The sequence below is a fragment of the Dasypus novemcinctus genome, chromosome 10 (assembly GCF_030445035.2).
Source record: "Dasypus novemcinctus isolate mDasNov1 chromosome 10, mDasNov1.1.hap2, whole genome shotgun sequence".
Classification (NCBI taxonomy): domain Eukaryota; kingdom Metazoa; phylum Chordata; class Mammalia; order Cingulata; family Dasypodidae; genus Dasypus; species Dasypus novemcinctus.
In genome coordinates this window covers 98,550,181-98,564,880 of record NC_080682.1, presented here as the reverse complement: position 1 = coordinate 98,564,880, position 14,700 = coordinate 98,550,181, and the positions used below count along the sequence as shown (strand labels likewise).

The 14,700-nt window shown below is 33.8% G+C and overlaps 1 pseudogene; it reads left to right on the top strand.

The window, feature by feature from the left end:
• The first annotated feature begins 306 nt into the window (after positions 1-306).
• Positions 307-1,300, top strand: LOC101443769 (S-adenosylmethionine decarboxylase proenzyme-like; annotated as a pseudogene).
• The last annotated feature ends 13,400 nt before the right edge of the window (positions 1,301-14,700 follow it).

Here is a 14,700-nt window from a genome sequence, read left to right as displayed (position 1 = left end):
TGACCATGTGGTGCAGCCGTGCTCAGAGATGTATTCACTAGTTGCAATGAATGTTCCATGGAGGAGATTGTTGTTATGGGAGAAGTGGGATGAGGGGGATGGGGGTATAGGGAGACCACATATTTTTTTAATGTAACATTAACAAAAATACATAAAGACAAAAAAAAAAAGAACCAATAGAATGAGGGGAAAAAAAGAAACTTGAACTTTAGAAACACAGCTAGAAGAACAATCTGAGGCAGTGGGAGAAAAGATTTCATTTAGTTGATTTCCTGAGGCTGTTGGTTGTTAGCTAGTCTTGTGGTGATGGAAACTACACATTTTTTCACAGGAACCAGGAAGCTGCTGGAGTTTTGGTTCTCTCAGCAGCAACCTGATACAAAGCAAGGATCTGGGGATCTTCCCATCATCCCAAGATATTTATGAAACATACTTTTGAAGGATGTTCCATGAACAATCATAAATGTGATAAAATGTGACAAGCAGGAAGTTTATGTACTCAGGGACAATTGCAGGTTTGTCTCTAGAGAAGTTTTTTTTCCGAAGACATGTAATACCACCCTCTTACTGAAAGCATTGGTTCCCTTGTTGATCCTTGTCAGGGATTACAGTGGGTTTGACTCAATTCAAATCTTCCTTTATTCTAGTAAGAATTTCATGAACCCTTCTCACCAAGGATACCCACACCAGAATTTCCAGGAAGAAATAGTTTCTTAATGCAATTTTTCCAAACGGAGCAGCATAGTGTATGGGATGGATGAATCCTGACTGTTGGTACTTGTATACTCTGGATTTCCCAGAGAATCATGTGTTCAGTCAGTCAGATCAAACTCTGGAAATTCTGATGAATAAGTTTTACCCAGCAGTTGTGAACCAGTTCTACATGAAGATGATGTTACTGTAAAGGATGTTACTCATTAGAAAGGAACTGATAACCACACTGTACAATTCTTGTGAACTGGAATGGAATTTATTAGGCTAGTCACATATTCCCAAACCAGAATTTTCTTGTGTTAGCTTTGAAACAAATATAAGTCAGACCTCCTATGATGACATGATCAGGAAAGGTGTGGAAGATTTCAAGCCAGGAAAATTTGCGCCCACCTTGTTTGTAAGTCAGAGTTCTAAATGTCATACAGTACTTTCTTCAACCCAGAAGACAAGTTTTAAACATCTTGATTGCCAGAGTGCTATGTTCAATGATTACAGCTTTGTTTTTACCAGCTTTGCTAAGAATCAGCAACAACAAGAGTTGATTAAGAAAAAAGGAAGAAAAATGAAAAAAAGAGGATACACATAGAAGAAAGTGCTTTTCTAGATATTGATACTGGGGGCATGATTTCCATAATTACCACCTTGTAGTTTTAGGAAGCTCTAGTTGTAATCATAATGAAATTAATTTTAATTGTGTGTGTTATTATATCAATGAATTAGATAGCTTGCATGAGTGCTTGTCTTCTCTGCCACAATTGCTGTGAAACTGAATTGCACATAGAAAAAACCTTAAACTGTATTAAACTTTACAATACTTGTGAAAACGATTCAACTTTGTTTATACATAATATATTTCTCCAGGTTTCATCCAATATTTCCCACAGACAAGACTTTCATCCTCTTTAAGAGTGGGTCTCACCCTATCTGGGATTGTCCCTCTTTTGATTTAGAGGTGAAGTGGACATCACCATCCCAGGGTCCACAGAATGGAAAATAAAATATCGATTAGAGTGGACTTACTGGTATTCTACTAAAGAACTATTGTGACTCTAGCAATGGAAGAAATTGTATCATTGATTTGGAGACAGTGGTCAGGATAGTTGCTAAGGGCAGGGAGAGGGATGAAGAGATATGAAGAGGGGGCATTTTCAGGACATGGCATTGTTCTAAATGATATTGCAGGAACAGATGTTTGACATTATATATCCTGCTATAACCCTCTGAATGGACTGGGAGAGAGTGTAACTACAATGTAAACTATAATCCATGCAGTGCAACAGTGCTCCAAAATGTATTCACTGAATGCAATAAATGTGCCACAATGATGAAAGAGTTTGTTGATGTGGGAGGAGTGTGTAGGGGGTGAGGGGTGGGGTATATGGGAACCTCATATTTTTTAATGTGATACTTTTTGTGATCTACAAAATGATCTCCATATCTTTAAAAAAAGACAATTAAAAATAATGTTAATAAAAAATTGCTGCCTTAATTTTAATCCAGTTACCTCCAGTTTCTAGAATAAATTCTTTACTACTGTTATTGAAACCAATTTCTATTTCATATAGATGTTTTTCCAACAGCAATTAAAGGTTTTTTTTCCACAAGAAAAAACCTATTAATAAAAAAAAGACAAGCCAATTCTGAAATTTATTGGAAATATAAAGTAACTAGCATAGCCAAAACAACCTTGAAAAATGTAAGAAATTTGGATGTCTTATATTAATCAATACAATATGATAGTTGTATAAAGATACATGAATTGAACAATAGGCCATGGTAGGAAGTTTACAAGTAGAGACGCACACACATATTTGGTCAACTTATCTTCAAACACATTGCTATGTTAGTTCAATATGGAATAACCTTACACAAAAAACAATTGCATAACCTTACACACAATTGCATAAACTTACACACAAAAATGTAGCAATCACTTAACCTTACACTCAAAAATGAACCTCAATCTATACTTTATACCTTACAAAATATTGAGTAAAAATGGATCAGCAACCTAAATGTAAAACCCAAAACTATAAATCTTCTAGGAGAAAATGTAGTAGGAGATCTTTATGAATTTGGATCTGACAAAATTTTCTTCAATAAGATACCAATAGCCTGATTTGTTTTAAAATTTAATGAACTGAATTTCTTTAAAAAAATATGGATTTCTATTATTCCAATGCACCATTATAAGGATGAAAAAAACATGTCACTCTCTGTGAGATAATATTTGTAAATTAAATATTTGATAATGGACTTGAATCCATAACATATAAAGATGCCTAAAATTTAAATTAAAAAAAATCACCAACCTAATAAAATGGGTAAAAAGTTTGAATTCACTATTGAGCAAAGGATAAATGCAGATTATAAATGAGCACATGAAAACATGTTCAAATGTCATTAATAATTAGGTCTTGCAAATTAAATAATGAGATACAATTTCACACTATTATAATGGCCAAAAGTTTAGAAGACTGACCATAACATGTCTTGGTAAGTATGTGAAGGAACTAGTACCATCATACACTGAGGCTGGAAATGTAAATATTACAATCACTTTGGAAAAAAAAACTTGATAATATTTTAAATATAATTCTACATCTGCATATGGTAAAGCTGTTTTTACTCCTATTCGTTTTTTACCATGAGGAATTTCAAAACCTATTTTTGTGCAAAGTCTTGTATATAAATGTTTATAGTTGATTTATTTGTAATATTAAAAACCTGGAAACAATCCAAATATCTAGCAACATATGAGTTGATAAAATACAATGTATCCACATAATACAATATATTTACAAATATAAAATAATGAATTAATGATAGAGAAAACAAAATGAATGATCTCAAAATAATTATACTTAGAGTGAGGAACATAAGACATTGTAGGATTTCACCTAAGAACATTCTTAAAAATTCAATCTAATCTAGTCACTAAAGCAGACCAACTTTACCTTGGGAAAGGAGGGTAGCTTTTAGGAATTTGTCTTTCCTTCCTTTTAGGGATGGACTTCAAAGGTACATTAGGAAATTCTGGAGGAAAAAGGGCATGCTTATTATCTTAATTATGGCAATGGTTTAAAAAAAGTGATTACATACGGCCAAAATATATTAAGTTGGATCCTTCAAATATGTGCTGTTTATTTTATTCAAATAAATCTCAATTGTTTATGACTATAAAATGAAGTAACATAGGCATTTTGGTTTATGCATTTTATATAACAATTGTGTAGATTCTGCCTGTTTTGCTGTGTGAACCCTTTGGATATTTTGCAAATTTTGTAGGAGGTGTGAGTACAGTGGTGGGTAAGAACAGGGTGGCAGAGGTGATGGAGGCAGCTCAGTGGAAGTGCTAGGCCTCAAAGCAGGGCCTTTATGGATAACCAGAGATGGCATGAAGAAAACTTCAACACAAGGGTTAGGCATACTCACATTTATTATGTCCGCAGAGGTAAGGAGCCAAGGCCAGGCCAAAGTGACTCAGACCTGACTCCCCATGCTGCAGTTCTACTCCTGTTTAAATACCCAAGTTACTACTTAGCATTTGCTTTGATTATGCATTAGTGTTCATCCATATGGATGAACACACATAGTTGGTTATATAATTGTATGGTTAGTGTGTTCAGGAAATCATGCTTGCACATACATTTCATGATCAAGAAAGGGACAGATAACTCCACCCCTGGGTGGGAATTTTACCATGCTAATTAAGCACATTGAAGTGAAGACAGCAAGGGGTTGCTTCTGCACTGGTCTGGCCAACTGGTTGAAGCTGGTTTTCATACTTCATTGCTTCAACAGGATATTCTTGACCACCAAAAGTGGAATTTGGCCCAAAGAGAGTGTTGCATTTCATTACCTTCTAATTTATAAATAATTCTTTCATTTGTATCCTAGCAACAGGGAGAGAAACAAGTTACTTTCAGGTATTCGGTCATCCTACATCCATCAGAAGGACTGCAGAGAAAGGATGTAATGAAAACATTTGCCCTGACCCCTATGATCAGAATGCTACTTTTGATCAGATGTTTAGTTCAAAAATTGGATTTCATTCAGTTTTGAAGTCAACTATCTCTGATAGCCTAGCAGAAGCAAAGAAGCCTAGAGTGCCACCCCTGTCTTCCTATCCCTCAAAAAAGAATATAGCCAGCTTGCACCTCTTAGGTAATGCTTTGGAGATGGTCTCGTGGAGACAGTCTTAATTAGATGAAAAACTTGAAGCTACCTATCGTGGTATGTGCTGCACTGATCCTGGATAAGAACAATTTTTGCCTTTTAGATCTTGGTTGAATTTGAAAATGTATTTCATTAGTTTCAGGATACATATATAGAAATTCCATCTTATGATGGTTGTATAAAATAAATCTAATTATCTACAGATTTATATATTTTTAAAAAGTTATGCCTTAACCAAAGGACATTGTGTGTTAAAAGGGAAAATAAAACCTTTTTAAAAAAATTTCTTAAATTTTTATTTTTAAAGAAACTTAATATTACATAAATGTTATATAAAAACATAGCATATTCCCATACACTCCACACTCTCCCCCTCCCAGACTTTCCCACACTTTCAACATCTTTCATTAGCATGGAACATTTGTTAAAATTGATGAACACATGTTGAAGCATTGCTACTAACCATGGACTATAGTTTACATTATAGTTTACACTTTGCCTTTCACAATTTTATAGGTTTTGATAAATGTATAATAGCCTTTATCTATGACTGCAATGTCATTCAGGACAATTCCAATGTCCCCAAAACACCCCCCCCCCCCATGTTACACCTATTCTTCTCTCTGCCTCCTGACAGAACCTCTGGTGGCCACTGCCTTTATATCAGTGATACAAGTTCTTCCATTGCTAGAATAATAATGTCTACCTTATTTGCCCAGTATGTTTTTTCATTCCTTAATCTTGAGTATTTTGGAGTGATGATGCCTACTCTGTTTCTGATTGAGAGGGGCTTTAGACCCCATGGGGCAGAAATATGGAACTATCTTGCTGGCATTTGTAAAAACCCTCTTAACTCTGTTTTTCTGTAATGGGTGTTGTCCATCATCATCCTATATGCTCAGGCAAGTACTTTTAACACAGTTTTAAATGATAGTGGTGACAATGGGCATCCTTGTCTTGTTACAGATCTTAGAGGGAAAGATTTTAGCATTTCATCATTAAATATGACATTTTCTGTGGGCTTCTCATGTACACCTTTTATCACATTGAAAGAGTATCCTTCTATTCCTACCTTTTGAAGTGTTTTCTTATCAAGAAAGGATGCTGTGTTTTGTCAAAATAATTCTTTCTTTCTTTCTGCTTGCTTTGGGATTAGTTTATTGTTCTGTTTGTAATTCCTCTAGGTGTGAAGTCATGTCTTTAGTTTTAGCCCTTTCTTCTTTTTTAATATAGGCATTTATGGCTATGAATTTCCCTCTCAGCATTTATTTTGCTGCATCCCATAGGTTTTGACACGCTGTGTTCTCATTTTCATTTATTTCAAATCAGTTACTGATTCTTTTTCACTTTCCTCCTTGACCCACTGATTGTCTAAGAGTGTGTTGTTTATCTTCCATATCTTTGTGCCTATTCTAGTTCTCTGCCCCTTACTGATTTCCAGCTTTATTCCATTGTGGTCACTGAAATACCTTCAAATAATTTCAATGTTTCTAAATTCATTGAGAGTTGTTTTATGAACTAGTTTGTGGTTTGTCTTGGAGACTGATCCACATATGCTTGAGAGGGATGTATATACTGCTGTATCTGGGTGTAAAGTTGTGTATATGTCTATTAGGTCTAGATCCTTTAATGTATTATTCAAGGTCTCTCTTTCTTTATTGATCCCCTGTCAAGATGTTCTGTCTAGTGATGATAATCTTGTATTAAATTTCTCCAATATAATTGTAGATGCATCTATTTCTCCACCTAGTTTTTCCAATGTTTGCCTCATGTATTTTGAAGCACTCTGTTTAGGTGAATAAATGTTCATGATTATTCTTTCCTCTTGATAGATTATCTCTTTCATTAATATATAGTGTCCTTCTTTGTCCCTTACAACAGTTTTGCTTTTAAGGTCTATTTTGTCCAATATTATGCACATCCACACTCTTGTTTGGTTGTTGCTTGCACGTAAAATAATTTTCCAATCATTTACTTGCAACCTCCTTGTGTCCCTATGTCTAAGGTGAGTTTCTTGTAGATACCATATAGATGGGTCATATTTCCTTATTCATTCTGCCAATCTCCATCTCTTGATTGGAGAGTTTAATCCATTAATATTCAGTGTTATTACAGTAAAGACATTACTTACATTAGTCATATGTTCTATAAGTTTGTATATGTCATATTGTGTTTTTATTTCTCTTTTTAACTTTTTAATTATTCTGACTCATAATCTTCCTGTCTATACTCTCCTATGACACTCATTCTGCTGTTTTTTCTTTTAAACTGCAAAACTCCCTTTATAATATCTTGAAGATCAAGTTTCTTGTTAAAAAATCTTAAATTCTGTTTATCTGTGAATATTGTAAACACTGACTAATTTTTGAATTTCTGCTTTTCTGGATACCAAATTCTTGGCTTACAGTTTTCTTTCCTTTTAGGACCTTAACTATATAATACCACTGCCTTCTTGCTTCCATAGTTTCAGATGAAAAGTCAATACTTAATCTTATCTAACCTCCCTTGTATATGATGGATCTCTTTAGTTTTGCAGCTTTCAGTATTCTCTTTGTCTTGAGCATTTGACAATTTGATTAGCATATGTCTCAGGGAAAGCCTGTTAGGATTTATAATGTTTGTTGTGCATTGTGTTTCCTGGACATGTGCATCCATGTTCCTCAAAAGAGTTGGAAATTTTCTTATTATTTCCTACAACACACATTTTACCCCCTTTTCCTTTTCTTCTCCCTTAAAGGTACCTATAATGCATATGTTTGTGTAGTTTGTGTTGTTATTTAATTTCCTCAGTCCTTGCTGATTTTTTCTCATCTTTTATCTATCTGTTCTACTATTTGCCTGACTTCATATATGATATCCTTGATGTCACTAACTCTTTCCTCTATCTACTCAACTCTGACTTTATGTGCTTCCAGAATATTTTTGATTTCTTGCATTGTACCATTTACTACCATCATATGTTATTTTTTTGCATATGTTTATGATTTCTTGAGTATGCTTTCCCAGTGTCTTCTTAATATTCTTTATTTTTTCTTTCAAATCATTAAGTTGACTCTGGATATTTGCTTGGACATCTTTGATTAGTCATTCTACGTACTCGATCTCCTCCTGTTTTTTAGATAGTTTATTAGACTGGGCCATGTCTTCCTGTTTCTTAGTATGGCTTGTATTTTTTTTTTTTTTTTTGGTGTCTAGGCATCTGTTTATCTTGATGGGCTTATTCAGATGATTAGCTTCTCTCTCTGCTATAGGGCTTTATTTTGTATTTTTGTGGGTATGTTTACATGTGGTAAGTTTCCTCTTATTCTATATCCTTGTCGTATGTTTTTCCTTGAAATAATATTAAGACCATACAAAAGGAAAGTTAGAAGAGAAAAGGAATGATAATAATAATAGAAAAAAAGATAGTAAGGAAATCATAGAAAAACTAGGAAAATAAAAAATGAGTGCAAAATCACTAAAAGAAGAATGAATAAGAGTAAAAAAAGGTGGAAAGGAAAAAATACAACAAGAAAAAATAGAAAAGATGGGAAAAAAAACAGAATAAAAGACCAAAAAGATGAAAAAAAGAAAGAAAAAGGGGAAGAAGAAAATGAAGGCCAAGGAAGTAAAGGTGGAATGAAAGAAAAATTATAGAAGAGGGAAAAGTGAAAGAAAAGAAATAAATAACTAAATGAGAAAAAAATAAGGAAATGATGGAAACGAAGAAAGAGAAAAGGCATCAAAGAAAAAACAAAAATCTACTGAAGCAAAACAGGCTTCCTTCTTAGGTCCCAAGGAACCATCTCAGGCTTCCAGTGCTCAACAATCTATCACCCTGCCACATGCCCTTCCCTCCACAGGTAAGGTACCTAGTGTTAGTGAATAAAATAAATAATGAAAAAATTAATAATAAAATAATTTTTAAATTATTTTTAAAAATTAAAAATAACAGTTTGTAAACCCTAAAACAACAATCAAAAAAAATCTCTGTCTATGAATTTCCTGTCATAAGGTGCCAGCTGGCTACCTCACAACCCTGTGGATCACTCTATGGATTCCTTCTCTTAGGAGGTAATGAGAATTGAATCAGGGGCCACATGTAAGAAGGAAGGCATCCCTACACTGAGCTAGAAACCACTCCAAATGTTATGTAGTCTTCTGGAAGCTTATCTGGCTCTACCTGCCCCCTTAGTTTCAGGTTAGTTGGTCTTCTAACAATTTGTTGGCTATTTCTCCTGGCTTCCTTCTTTCCTGCGCTTGTTAGGCACATGTCTCTGCCTACCTCCTCACTGACTTAGTTCCTCTGTCTTCTATGGCAGCTGGATGTGACAGCCTGACTGGTCAGATAATATTTCCCGTCTCCCTTGGATCACTTCATTGATGACTGGGGTCCTTTTTTTTTTTTAGATGCAAAGGGTTTCAGCTGGCCAAACTCACTAAAGCAAAGCCACTCTCCACCTTTTGCCAAACCCTTTTTCTTCCCAGGGAGGAGGACTTTAATTTTCACTAAGTTGGATTCAGTTAACCAATGGGTTTTACCAAAGTTATACGCCTTGATGCCTTGAGGGTAGGATATATATGCTGTTTCCAACCACAAGGGTGAGTAATTCACAGTTTTTGTTTGGCCTCTTCATCTCTCCATCCCTCTCCCTCCTGGATGCTGTACAGTCTCCTGGTCTGCAGATACCCAAAGCAACTCCCTTGGATAGCTTTTTAGCCATCCTCAGTTGTTTCTGTGAGAGTATTGAGCCCTGTCTACTTATTTTGATGCCATCTTCCAAGAAGTTTTTTTAATAGATTGGAAAAATAGGAACATTTGGCAATTAAAACATAAGTTCTTGGGAGTGGATGTGCTTCGAGCAGTTGCGCATCTGCCTCCCACTTGGGAAGTTCCATGTTCAGTCCCCAACGCCTCTTAAAAACAAAATAAAAAGTAAACAATCAATGAGTGCACAAATGAAAAATCCATTTTAGAGGAGCCCATGTGGATCTGTGGTTGAGCAAGTTTCCCATATATGAGGATTAGGATTCAATCCAGGGTCTTAGTACCTCAAAAAAAAATCTTAGGGTATTTCAATGTTTCTAATAATATATTGGGAGGAATTTATTAATTTTAAATAAAGTTGATATACAATTATTTTTGAATAATCTGGATTTACAACTAAAGTATATATTTTTTATAATATACTGGCCTCTTGATGTATATAGATTTGAAATAATACCTCATGTTTAGCATTTTAATTTAAATTAATATAGTGCCAGGATATATATTTTTATTTTATATTTAAATAAATATTTTTAATATGCTATTATATCCATTCTCCTAGTCCTCTAGAATAATTTTGGCTAAAAATAGCTATTTATAGATGGAAGCATATCAGTCATATAATAATTTAAAAATACTGTGGGTTGTATGACATAAATTGGGGAAGGAGATCTAATTCTGATTAACAGTTAACTGAGAGGGTGAGACAACTTGAACTTTATATTTCAAAAGGAAGTTTTGGCCTTATGAGGTGCTGGTTTATGTTTGATTTTTAATTCTATTTCATCACCACCTGGAAGGTGTGTATATTACTATTTTTCATTGTGACGTAAAAGCTTACAGGAATGCTTTATTTATTTATTTATTTATTTATTTATTTATTTAAAAGTTAGCTGGTGAATTACTTTGGTGGAAAATGAGATTTATAAGTGGTTTTCCTTTGAAATAATGTAGTCCAAGCTTTCAGAAGTTCAGGATGATGAATAATAGAATATCTTGTTGCATATTTTGTAAGGTTTCCATAAGGTAGCATACCTAACATACATGTGTAAATTGCAAAAGCAGAAACTATGATGTTTGTTTAGTAATATATTCTACTAATTCTATGTGATGTGTATGTTATACACATAGTAAATTTTTATTTGGGAAATGCATACTCATTCTGTATTTTTAAAGTATGGAATAAAGCACATACAAAGTCATTAGATGAATTAACCTACAAAAAGTCTCACCTCCCAAAATTATCCTGGCATTCTCTGTCATCTTATGAGTGGAAAAAAACATTAGATAGACTGGAAGTAGTCTAGCAGAGGGTTTTGAAAACTGAGCATTCATTGAAACCATCCCTGAAGAAAGTGAGATAAAACTTGTGGTCTGAACCTAATCAGAAGAATTACCTGCAAAAATATACAAAACCAAAACCAGTCTATGTAGGATCAAGTTGATTAAAAAATTTATTCAAAACACGATAAAGAAAAGAGAAAAATGTGACATAATTATCAAGGGAAAAAGGCTGTCAACAAATTCCAACCCACAGGTCAACCAGGTGCTCAAAAATTGATAAAAAGACTTTCAAACAGCTATTATAGTTATCGTCCATGGTGTATAAACAATTAATATAGAAATACGTGAAAAGATGGAAGCCAAGAGAAATAAAACCATTAAAAAAAGAACCATGCCAAAATTTTAGACATGAACATCACAGTAATTGAAATTATGTGGGCTCAATAGCAGAATGGAAAGACAGAGTTTAAGAGAGATTCATAGAAATTGTATGATCTGAAAAACAGAAGGAAACAATATTAAATAACAAAAACATTCTCATGGTAATGGGAAGCAATATGATAATCTCCAAAATTCATGCCATTGGGATTTCAGCAGGAGAAGAGAAAAATGTAATAATTTAGTTACATAAAAGTAAATAATGATTTGAATGACTGCAGATATCTCAGAAGAAACTGTAAAGACCAGAAGACAATAGAACAATGTATTTAAAGTGCTGAAAAAAATGTTAACCCAATATTCTCTATCCAGAGTAAATATGCATCATGAAAGAAACTAAAATAAAGATGTCATCAAATGAGGAAAATCTAAGAGAAACTATCACCAGCAGACCTGAAAAAAGGAAATTTTTAAGTTCTGATTGAAAAGAGCTTACTGCAGTGGAAAATTTAAAGGTTGATGGTGCAGATTAAGTAAGTGCAAATGTAAACACATGGTTAAAAATAGACTAATTTTTACTTTTAAGTGAATAATATTGTCTGGTGCAGTTTCCATGTATGAATATGTAATATATATATGACAGGAGAGGACAAAGTGCACTATAATTGTTAGATTTTTGTATTTCACTTGAAAAGGCAAGATATTAACTCCAAGTAGATTTGAAAAGATTAGGCATGTATTTTGTAATATCTACAGCAGTGATTGTTGGTCAGGGGTGATTTTGCTCTAGAGCGAACATTTGTATTTCCACCTTCATCTAGCAGGGAGAGAAAAGAGATACTGCTAAACATCCTAAAATTCTTAAGATAACGAAGTTTTTGTGACCAAAAATGACAATACTAAATTTGAGGTTGCTCTTGTGCAGTCCTTAAAAAATAAATAAATAAATAAAGCCAAAACCAATAGATTAATTAAAATTATTCAAATCCAAATGTAGGCAGTAAGGGGATACACAAAGTAGAAACAAGCAATCAAAAAATACAGATGGGATTTATGGAAAACAAATCATAAATGTTAGGCCTAAATCCAAACATATCATTAATTACATTGAATGCAAAAGATATGAACATACCAGGGGAAGACAAAGATAATGAAATCAATAAAAAAGCAAAATCCCATTATTTGCAGTTCATAAAATCCACTTTAAATATAAATAGATAGGTCACAATTTAAAAGATGGTAAATATTTATCATCCAAACCCTTTAAAGAAAACTTGAATGGCTATATTGCTATAAGGCAAAGTAGAAATCAGAACAATGAATATTGCCAAAAATAAAGAGGGATAATTTATCACAATAACAGAGAAAGTTCACCAAGAATACAGCTATGAATGCATAAGCACTTAATAGCTAAGCTTCTCAATATATGAATAAAACTGACAGACTATTAAATGACAAATAGCCAAAACCACAATTATATTTTGAGATTGCAAGATTTCTCTCCTAGTACACATAGAACAAGTAGAGAGGAAGACAGTAACCAAAATGTGTGCAATGCAGTTAAAATATTTATTAGAATAAAGTTTTAATTATTAAATACTATTAGAAAAGTCAATGCCATCAGAAGTATAAATTATTTTTATTTAACATCTTTTCTTGGTTTAAACACCACCATGAGAAATAATTGTTTGGTTCACTGCTATATCTTTTATCCTCAGATAATTACATGGCACATAATATCTGCTCATTAAATAATTATTGAGTAATACCTAAATTAATGAATTAATGATGCCATTTGTTACATTTGCTTATTCATATTAATGAAAAATAGTTTCTGATTCTTTGAAATTTTCCACAAGTTGGAAAGATACCCAGTTCTTACACCAGCAGTGTAAATAACTCACTTTAGCTCCCATATTCCTTCTCCATGTAGTCTCCACACTATATCCTCCTCACCAGTTGTAAAGTAAAAGCCACATGGAATTACCACACATTTTTCATTTTGGAAACATCCTATCACCCCTTTCCCTCCGGTTATGGGGATGGTACAAATCCATTATAGAATTACTCTGATTATTGTCAGGATTATCTACTTCAAAATTACTGCATACAATAGCCACAATCAGAAGGATATTTTTATTCGGTTAATCTTATAATATAAAATAATAAATATGTTTATAAAGGCATTAAATAACTACATGCACAGGGAAGTAATGAAACAAATAACCTAATCTTAAGTGCTTAAATGTGCTTTATTTTATTTTATTTCTATAATATAAAACACTTTGTAATCATTAATTTTTGATGTATGCTTATTTTATCAATTTATAAGAAAGTGTATATAAGTTCCACTTACAGAGGTGGTAAGTGGAAGAATTGAGATCCTAATTCCAGGTCTGGTTGATTCCAAAATCGAAGCAATTTCTATTATAGCATCCTAGGAAATTGAGAATAAGAAAGATAGTGCTGAAAATCTTCAGTTAATTTTTGTCATGAATAATTGAATAACACATTCTCAGATTTGTTTGGTCCTTACACCATAGATAATAGGGTTCAGCATAGGAAGAACCAATAAGTACATGTTGGCAAGCAGGATATGGGTGTGACGTGGAATATGCCTACTAAAACAGTGAGTGAGGAAAGAAAAAAGTGCAGGGATGTAGAAAGTGAGGATGACACAAACATGAGATCCACAAGTGCTGAGGGTCTTCAGCCTAGCATCTTTAGAAGGGAGACTAAATACAGTATGGAGTATCTGTACATAGGACAGAAAGATGCATGTCACATCAGTTTCAACAATCAAAATAATGACTGCCAAACTATAAAGATGGTTAATGGAAATACCAGCACAAGCCAATTTCACCACAGCCATGTGCTCACAATATGTGTGGAGTACCACATTAGTCTGACGTTAGTCTGGCAATATGGCCATCTCTTTACCAGGAAGGGATGTGGAAACATCAGCACTAACCCCCGCAGAAGTGCCACTATGCCAACTTGGCCCACCACAGCACTTGTAAGAATGGATGAGTGTCTCAAAGGATTGCAGATTGCCACATACTGATCCAGTGCCATGGCCACAAGAAGCCCTGATTCCACCCCAGAGAAAGCATGAATGAAAAACTTGAGTGAGGCAGGCATGAAATTTGATCTGATGATAAATGAACCAGAAGATACCCAACATCTTGGGAAGGGTAGAGGTTGACAAGATGAGGTCTGTGATGGCTAACATGGAAAGAAAATAGAACATGGGTTCATGGAGAACAGTCTCTGTTTTGATGAGAAAAAGGATAAAGAGTTCGCAGTGAGGGCAACAAAATACATTGAGCAGAAAGGGATGGATATCCAAATATGTAAGTCTTCTAGACCAGGAATGCCCATCAGAATGAAGGTGCTGG